Genomic DNA, 10,409 nt, shown 5'->3' with positions numbered 1-10,409 from the left:
GACAGGGGGGGTGGAGCTATTTAAGTCAGTTATGGATGGGATTAATACTGAAGCAACACATATCAGATTCATGTACCAATGCGATATGACGTGCATGAACTATCTTGATGTGTTAATAAACATAAGGGACTGTAAAATTATCACTACCCTATATTCCAAGCCTACAGATAAAAACACCCTGCTTAGGACAGATAGCCACCACCCAAAACCCCTCATTCAGGGATTACCAAGATCCCAATTGATGTGTACAGCAAGGATCCATAGTGATTGCAGGACTTTGGAAGTGGAACTGGAGAAAGTAGTAGAGAGGTTCGCTAGGCGGGGATATGACCGAGTGAAACTCTAGGAACAGAAAAAGGAAGTGTTGGCCCTAGAAAGAGATACGCTGCTAACCAAAGTGAATAAAGGAACCAAAGATGTTATCCCATGGACCAGCAAGTTTTGTACCTCGAGTCCAGTGGTCCAAAGAGCCACAAAAGCACTGTGGCCCATAGTGGCGAGTGATGAGAAATTGAAGTGCTTTAGGTCAAAAAGACCGATGTGTTGCTTCACTAGGGGGAGAAACATCAAAGACACTATAGTACATTCCGATATCACTGGGTTTGGCAGCACCCCCTCTGTGAACTTCCTAATCAAATTGCCTGGGTGTTATAAATGCCTAGGATGTACTACCTGTAAGTATATGGTAACTGGATCCAAATTCAAGCACCCCAGCAAAGAACAGTTCTTCAATATCCGACATGTGCTAACATGCACTTCGACCAAGGTCGTCTACCTTATCACGTGCCCCTGCGGGTTGGGGTACGTGGGTAAAATGATCAGAGATCTTAGACAAAGAATGGCACTACATAGATCAGCCATCTCTGCAGCAATCAAAGCAGGAAGATCTGACCAACCAGTGGCACAACATTTTGTGAGTAAGAGACACTCATTAAGCGAGTTAAGACACATGATCATCGACCATGTCCATAACAGTCCGAGAGGTGGCGACAGAAACGGAAGACTACTGATGTTGGAAGCAAGATGGATCTTTAAGTTGGAGACCATACAACCTCATGGACTGAATGAACAGATCCTCTGGAACTCGCTTAATAAGCATTGATTGATAGTTTTAAATCTATGCAGCCGGGATGGTGATTGGTTCTCTCTCTAACTCTGGGTGTAAAGTTGGGTTACCTAGGGGAGACGGGTCCTTCTATATTATAATTTTATTTCCACAGTTGGGACTTTCCCTTTCGATTTTAACTACCGCTAGTATTAATAAAGTAACCATAGTTTAAATGCTTAGTCTAGCTTAGACGGTAGCATTGTTCTAAGTTAACAGTACTGCTTTTATGGTAAAGGATGAAGGCTATTAACACACTGTCACTTTCATTGTATTTTCCAGCCCCTGCCGCTGACACGCCGAGGGGAGCGTCTGGAGTTGCTTGGTAACCATGACGCGGACCCGGCGTGCTGCTAGGCAACGTGACGCCGGAGGCAGAGAGGCGACGCGGATGACGTACTTCCGTGTACCGCCGGAAGTCCCCGGCGACCGGAGCGGCAGGAAGCGGAGGGGAGGTCTTCCATCACTGGTGAGCAACACATGCTATTTAGGTAAGACGGTTTTGATTTACACACTATCACGCCTTGACAAAGGGACTACAGGCCCCGAAACGTTGGAACACTGATGTGATTTATTTACTACAAAATACACTTTTGTTGTTGGTACAAGACCTGGAGTGAAGCCGTTTTTTCTATGACTACTATATATATATATATATATATATATATATACTAGGTGATTCATCGCGCCCTACGGGCGCTCTTCACACCATCGTAAGGGGCTACGCCCCCCTAAACCTCCAGAGAAATGTCCAGGTGTAGAACAGTAGGGCGTCTGTGAGTATGTGGCTGCGTTAGGTGTATAGAATCTGGAATGTGCGCTCGTGTGCCTTGTCCCGCGGTGTGGTTGTCTGGTGGTGGCTTGGAACATACATGTCTTCCGCGGGGCTGGAGCCAGTTGCGGCGATACACCTAACGGAGGTACAGAGTGAGGTGCGGGGTGCTTGCAGTGTGATGCAGTGGTGCATGTGCAGCAACGGGCAGTGTTAACATGGTGTGTGCTGGTCCGTTGCGCGGACGGCGGCTCCCGGCCTGCATGTCCCCTCAGTAGCTGGATTTGGTAGCTGGTGACGGGGTTTGGCGGAGGGAGGGTTCCGTGGTGTGGGGTGCGGGTGTCAGTCGGGGTTTGGGTGACTGTGTGTTGCCGGGAAAGGAGGCTGTCGTTTCCACAGGCCTGCAGTGTGTGTGTGAGATGGCAGCTGTGCACGGAGCGGAGCATGGTGCGTGCAGTGGGAGTGTTGTGTGAGCAGGGATGGGTCGGTCGTGTGGCGTTGTGCAAATGGCGCATGTTGGTCTGCATGCCCCCCTGTGTTAGGTGGTGATGGGGTTGCATAAGTGAGGGGTCTATGGCGTGGGGTGTGGATATATATGGGGGGGCATCAAGCCCTGGGGGGCCCAGGGTACCCAAGACAGGAGCCCCCCCCCTCCCCACGATCACCAGCACCCCACACCCCCAGCGGCCGCTGATAACCAGCACCCCTCACCGATCACCAGCACCCCCCCCAACCGATCACCAGCACCCCCCACCGATCACCATCAACCCCAGCGCCCCCCCAACGATCACCAGCAACCCCCCCAACCAATCACCAGCACCCCCCACCGATCACCATCAACCCCAGCGCCCCCCCCCCCCAATCACCAGCACCCCCCGCCGATTACCAGCACCCCCAGGGCCCCCCCATTAATCAGCAGCACCCCCCACCGATCGTCAGCACCCCCCGCCGATCACCAGCACCCCCAGCCCCCCCCCCAGCGATTACCAGCAAACCCCCCCCCCCACGATCACCAGCACCCCCAGCGGCTTCCACCGATCACCAACACCCCCCCCCCCCGATCACCATCAACCCGAGCGCCCCACACCCACCAGAACCCCCTCGCCAATAACCGGCACCCCCAGCGGCCCTCACCGATCACCAGCACTCCCTTCCCCCCCTCCCCCCGGCTGCACGCATTGCTCACCTGGCAACGGGAGCAGCGCTGCAGCAGGGAGAGAGGACACCAAGTTGCCGAAGCCGGAGGGATCCACGCTGCCGCGGGAGGAGTGCGGGCTGTGTATGCGGCTTCCTCCTCTCGGGCAGCACGGTCAAGCAATCTCCAGCCTCCGCCGCCAGCAGCAACTCTCCTGGTAGCAGCAGAGGCTAGAGATTGCTCGACCGTGCTGCCCGAGAGGAGGAAGCCACATACACAGCCCGCACTCCTCCCGCGGCAGCGTGGATCCCTCCTGGCCTGGTGACAGAGTTCCGGCTGGGGGTCCCCTTAAGATAGGGGGTCCCGGGGTAGTGGCCCACCCGCCATTAATCCGGCTCTGGGTGTATATAGTGTGACCGGGCATGGGGGGTCATTCCGAGTTGTTCGCTCGTTATTTTTTTTTTCGCAACGGAGCGATTAGTCGCTAATGCGCATGCGCAATGTCCGCAGTGCGACTGCGCCAAGTAAATTTGCTATGCAGTTAGGTATTTTACTCACGGCATTACGAGGTTTTTTCTTCGTTCTGGTGATCGTAATGTGATTGACAGGAAGTGGGTGTTTCTGGGCGGAAACTGGACGCTTTATGGGAGTGTGTGAAAAAACGCTACCGTTTCTGGGAAAAACGCGGGAGTGGCTGGAGAAACGGAGGAGTGTCTGGGCGAACGCTGGGTGTGTTTGTGACGTCAAACCAGGAACGACAAGCACTGAACTGAACGCAGATGCCGAGTAAGTCTGGAGCTACTCAGAAACTGCTAAGAAGTGTCTATTCGCAATTCTGCTAATCTTTCGTTCGCAATTTTAATATGCTAAGATTCACTCCCAGTAGGCGGCGGCTTAGCGTGTGCAAAGCTGCTAAAAGCAGCTTGCGAGCGAACAACTCGGAATGACCCCCTAGGTGGGGTGTCCGTCCAGTGGCGGATTTTCCCTGGTGAGTGTGTCCGGATTATGTGGCTGCTGCTCCCGCTGTCCACCTCCCTACGTGTATGTAGTGTTCTGCTGACACAGGGCAGAGGCTGCTGACTCCGCCCAGCCCTGTGACTCCGCCCAGCGTTACGGCCTAGCACAGAGTCACAGATTTGGCCTAATATATAGGATATATATATATATATATATATATATATATATATAAAACAAAGGATACAGGGTTCTTCTAATCACTCAGACACAGAGACTATGAAACCAAAGTGATGGTTTATTTCTCATTACACACAGGAGGAGTTAATTCACAAGAAATAGAGGTAAATATAGCCCAGAAACAATACACGGGTAGCAGTCCAGATAGTAAGTCCCAGTAGAGGATTTAGGTCCACAGCAATTCCACACAGAAGATATAGATACACAGGTCCACACAGCAGAACTATCACTGAGTCCACCCAGCAGTGATAGCAGAATAGTCCATGCAGTAGTAAATACATATAAGTCCACACAGCACTGGTGATGCATTCCACAAGGTACCTTGGCAGAGAATCACCCTTTAGCCAAAGTCCTGCAACTAACATGTGGAGCTGACCTGCGCAACCTCTTTTAAAATCTTCAAAGTGCCCATCATGCCGCGCTCACCTGGGGAGGGTACACAGGTTCCTGATTGGTGGGACCCCATTTCAGGTATCTCCCTACTCCCTCCCACAGCTGGCCTTCTCCTGCTGACCACATGCTGGGTCAGGCTCTGAGTTGTCTGTGAGAGCCCAGGATTTAACAGAGGAAAGTAAACAGAAGGAACAATGACAGGGAAATTGGTTTAGGTCCTGATTGTCCCCTGTGGAGGAGCATCTTCAGAGAGAGGTTACCTGGCCCTCAAATTTATTTCCTGTGTGACCATATAGGGATCATAGATGGGTTAAACAGGATTATCCATGATAACTTGTAACCTCATACACAGAATGGCACCCTCCTACAATAACATAACATGACAGCACTATGTGCCAGGTCACAGCCCACTTGTATTTACCTAAGTAAGATTATAGTACAGAATATATAGGCTAACGAATGAACACACACATGGGGGGAAATTTACTAAGGTGGGAGATTTTTAGAACTAGTGATGTTGCCCATAGCAACCAATCAGATTATATCTATTATCTGCTCGAAGCAGCTAGATAAATGGTAAGTAGAATCTGATTGGTTGCCATGGGCAACATCACCAGTTCTAAAAATCTCCCACCTTAGTAAATTTACCCCATGGGGTAATAGTGACACAAGCCAGATAGATAATGGAACAAAAGGAATAAAAAGTACTTTAAGCGCTATAAAGACTGAAACTCCATAAATATAGTTTTAACCTCTGTGTCATATCTTTACATTCCTTCCTCTACTTTTTAGTCCTTGTTCCAAAGTGTTGAGGAAACATTACCAACCAGGAGCAGTGGGTGCAGTGGAGGGAATCAAATGCGTGTGTGTACCACCTGAGTCCCACAGGGTGATGTCACACCAGACCCATGTGGTAAGAGACATTATTGTTAGACAACCAGCAAGGACAATATTACAGTATGACATATCCATTTTCACCAGCAAGGGATTTAGCAATTCAGATGTTGGGTATCCCCACTCCGCAACATTGCATACTCTTACGCTCAGCACACCTAGTGGGTGTACTAATACCTTTGCCTCTGGCACAATGCGGCAGGGAGTATTTTCCACCTCCCCCCTTGCACAAGGAACAGCTGCCTAAAGGCAGGCCAATGTCGGGGTTCTGCCCCCAACATTTCCGCAACTCTGTCCAGTCCTTCCTTCCTCAAACCCCAACTAGGGGGCTGGAAAATTTCAGTACAACATGTGGGCTCAATGCCCAGTGCTGAGGATGGACCCTCCCTCAGGAAAAATTCAGCTGGTGACTGCAGGAGAGTCAACAGCACAGGCTGGTCATGTGCCAGCGCTCTACCCCTCAAAAGCCAGTATCTCACTTGGATCACAAGTGCTGAGGGCCATGCTACTGGAAGAGTTTAGTGCAGCCATTTGGAATTATGAGTAGCAGTTTACAGTTTTTGAGTACTCCACCAGATTCCCAGTTGGGGGTTCCTGGTAGAAATTGTCTTTGGGCCTAAAACACATGTGTACAAGGCTGCCCGTCTCCCACCTTTTAAATCCTGAGCCCCAGTTCTTTCTGCAGACACTGTGGCAGGTATTATCTGGTCCCCCGCAAGTTGAACCGATTTCTTGCTGGGCTTAGTGCAACAAGTGAATGCTGGAGGCTGCACAGTGTTATGTTCTCACATCCTCCAGCACTGGTCAATTCCCCGAACCCCTGTGGGAAGTCCTGGTCTCTTTCTCCAGCAGCTACTCTGAGCCCTACTGCCTGAGTGACCTCCCCACTGCTTTTCCATGGTTACCTGGGGTCCTACTGTACCTGCCTCTGCTTCCAACTCCCCCAGTTCCTTTCTGCTCTGGGGTTACCCATTTCCCTGGTCTGCATCCACTTATGGATTGGCTTCTTGTGGGAATCTTGCTGCTCCCTATCCCCTACAGGGGCTACTGACAGTGCCAGTGCGCAGTCCTCCCAGTCCTGCTGTCTATGCTGCCTACCCTCTTCTTGTGTCTGACTGTCACTGATGTATCCCTGTCCTAACTTATTCTGGCAGTCTGCACAGTTGGCTATGTAGCGGTCTACATCCCTTGCTAATCCTACCCACATGAAATGCTCCCTGAGCCGGGCTAGTGTTCTCCCTTTTCCCCAGTTATCGGTACCACCTGCCCCATGGGCTTGAGCTAGGAACTGACTCTGATATTCAGGTGGGACTACCAGCCTGTACCTATGATTTGTGCTGGACACTGTATACAGTAATCCATCCACCCACGCACAATCCTCTACCACCCCTCTCTTATCTGATATATCTGCTAAACGCTGCATGCCTTCTAGCTCTGGATCTAGCAACTGAGATTCCTGAAGTCTAAATGTATCTTCCCCCACCAGGACTAACCCAACCTCAGGATTGGTTTGGCTACTCACCCTCAGAGGCCCGGAGATAGAAAAAATGGGCTGCTGGTACCTGGCTGTCGCTGGTGTGCAGGGGTGGAAGTCATTTCGTCTGCCTGTTGCTCTCCATTTTACTGGCTACAACATTGCAAGCAGCACATACCCTCCTCGCCTCTGGCGCATCAGGGTGGTAGTATTTGTTTTCCCGGGGGTGGCTCCTGCCAACAACCCCCAGGGGTGATGAATAGTCGGATTGACTTTTCTTTCTGGGACACTCCCGACGGAGATGCCTCCATTGTCCACATCGGTGGCACCACTTCCAGATTTGTCTGAAGTGTAGTATCTCTGAGCCTCAGTTGATGGATCTCCTTGGCCGCTGATTCAGCACACTTTCTGCCTTTCCCTGCGGCGGTGGCTTCCACTTGGACACCAAATCTTGAAGGCTGGGTAAAATCTCAAGCATCCCTGCTTTTACTGGCTCTAGCCCTTTCATTTGGATCCACCAACCAAGGACTTCCTGCAGTTCTTGACAAAGCTGACCACAGTCATAGCTTACTGCTGACTGGCCTGCGGTGTGGGTGTTCTGTACAGTCATTGCAATCTCAGGAAGCCTTATTGGCTGCTGCTGGAAAAGTATTGCAAGGTCTGAGGGTTCCTGTCATATCTGCTGCTCAGGCAGTGAAGTGGTATAGTAACTCACCCCAGTTTCCTTGGACCATTCTCCTACCACATCTGGGAAGTTCTCCTGACTTTCCTTAATAAAGTCCATCTCATATAGTTTTGCAAATAGCATGCCCCCATCACTCCAATATAGTGATGTGCACCGGAAATTTTTTGGGTTTTGTGTTTTGGTTTTGGATTCGGTTCCGCGGCCATGTTTTGGATTCAGACGCGTTTTGGCAAAACCTCCCTGAAAATTTTTTGTCGGATTCGGGTGTGTTTTGGATTCGGGTGGGTTTTTTTTACAAAAAACCCTCAAAAACAGCTTAAATCATAGAATTTGGGGGTCATTTTGATCCCATAGTATTATTAACCTCAATAACCATAATTTACACTCATTTCTAGTCTATTCTGAACACCTCACACCTCACAATATTATTTTTAGTCCTAAAATTTGCACCGAGGTCGCTGGATGACTAAGCTAAGTGACCCAAGTGGCCGACACAAACACCTGGCCCATCTAGGAGTGGTACTGCAGTGTCAGACAGCATGTCAGATTTAAAAAATTGTCCCCAAACAGCACATGATGCAAAGAAAAAAAGAGGCGCAATGAGGTAGCTGTGTGACTAAGCTAAGCGACCCAAGTGGCCGACACAAACACCTGGCCCATCTAGGAGTGGCACTGCAGTGTCAGACAGGATGGCACTTCAAAAAATAGTCCCCAAACAGCACATGATGCAAAGAAAAATGAAAGAAAAAAGAGGTGCAAGATGGAATTGTCCTTGGGCCCTCCCACCCACCCTTATGATGTATAAACAGGACATGCACACTTTTACAAACCCATAATTTCAGTGACAGGGTCTGCCACACAACTGTGACTGAAATGACTGGTTGGTTTGGGCCCCCACCAAAAAAGAAGCAATCAACCTCTCCTTGCACAAACTGGCTCTACAGAGGCAAGATGTCCACCTACTCCTCATCGTCCGATTCCTCACCCCTTTCACTGTGTACATCCCCCTCCTCACAGATTATTAATTCGTCCCCACTGGAATCCACCATCTCAGGTCCCTCTGTACTTTCTGGAGGCAATTGCTGGTGAATGTCTCCACGGAGGAATTGATTATAATTCATTTTGATGAACATCATCTTCTCCACATTTTCTGGAAGTAACCTCGTACACCGATTGCTGACAAGGTGAGCGGCTGCACTAAACACTCTTTCGGAGTACACACTGGAGGGGGGGCAACTTAGGTAAAATAAAGCCAGTTTGTGCAAGGGCCTCCAAATTGCCTCTTTTTCCTACCAGTATACGTACGGACTGTCTGACATGCCTACTTGGATGCGGTCACTCATATAATCTCCACCATTCTTTCAATGGTGACAGAATCATATGCAGTGACAGTAGACGACATGTCAGTAATCGTTGGCAGGTCCTTCAGTCCAGACCAGATGTCAGCACTCGCTCCAGACTGCCCTGCATCACCGCCAGTGGGTGGGCTCGGAATTCTTAGCCTTTTCCTCGCAGCCCCAGTTGCGGGAGAATGTGAAGGAGGAGCTGTTGACGGGTCACGTTCCGCTTGACTTGACAATTTTCTCACCAGCAGGTCTTTGAACCTCTGCAAACTTGTGTCTGCTGGAAAGAGAGATACAACGTAGGTTTTAAATCTAGGATCGAGCACGGTGGCCAAAATGTAGTGCTCTGATTTCAACAGATTGACCACCCGTGAATCCTGGTTAAGCGAATTAAGGGCTCCATCCACAAGTCCCACATGCCTAGCGGAATCGCTCTGTTTTAGCTCCTCCTTCAATGTCTCCAGCTTCTTCTGCAAAAGCCTGATGAGGGGAATGACCTGACTCAGGCTGGCAGTGCCTGAACTGACTTCACGTGTGGCAAGTTCAAAGGGTTGAAGAACCTTGCACAACGTTGAAATCATTCTCCACTGTGCTTGAGTCAGGTGCATTCCCCCTCCTTTGCCTATATCGTAGGTAGCTGTATAGGCTTGAATGGCCTTTTGCTGCTCCTCCATCCTCTGAAGCATATAGAGGGTTGAATTCCACCTCGTTACCACCTCTTGCTTCAGATGATGGCAGGGCAGGTTCAGCAGTGTTTGCTGGTGCTCCAGTCTTCGGCACACGGTGGCTGAATGCCGAAAGTGGCCCGCAATTCTTCGGACCACCGACAGCATCTCTTGCACGTCCCTGTCATTTTTTAAATAATTCTGCACCACCAAATTCAATGTATGTGCAAAACATGGGATGTGCTGGAATTTGCCCAGATGTAATGCACGCACAATATTGGTGGCGTTGTCTGATGTCACAAATCCCCTGGAGAGTCCAATTGGGGTTAGCCATTCTGCGATGATGTTCCTCAGTTTCCGTAAGAGGTTATCAGCAGTGTGCCTCTTATGGAAAGCGGTGATACAAAGCGTAGCCTGCCTAGGAACGAGTTGGCGTTTGCGAGATGCTGCTACTGGTGCCGCCGCTGCTGTTCTTGCTGCGGGAGGCAATACATCTACCCAGTGGGCTGTCACAGTCATATAGTCCTGAGTCTGCCCTGGTCCACTTGTCCACATGTCCGTGGTTAAGTGGACATTGGGTACAACTGCATTTTTTAGGACACTGGTGACTCTTTTTCTGAGGTCTGTGTACATTTTCGGTATCGCCTGCCTAGAGAAATGGAACTTAGATGGTATTTGGTACCGGGGACACAGTACCTCAATCAATTCTCTAGTTCCCTGTGAATTAACGGTGGATACCGGAAACACAC

Source organism: Pseudophryne corroboree, chromosome 8 (assembly GCF_028390025.1).
Source record: "Pseudophryne corroboree isolate aPseCor3 chromosome 8, aPseCor3.hap2, whole genome shotgun sequence".
In the NCBI taxonomy this organism is placed as follows: Eukaryota; Metazoa; Chordata; class Amphibia; order Anura; family Myobatrachidae; genus Pseudophryne; species Pseudophryne corroboree.
Note: the sequence above shows the minus strand (reverse complement) of the source record.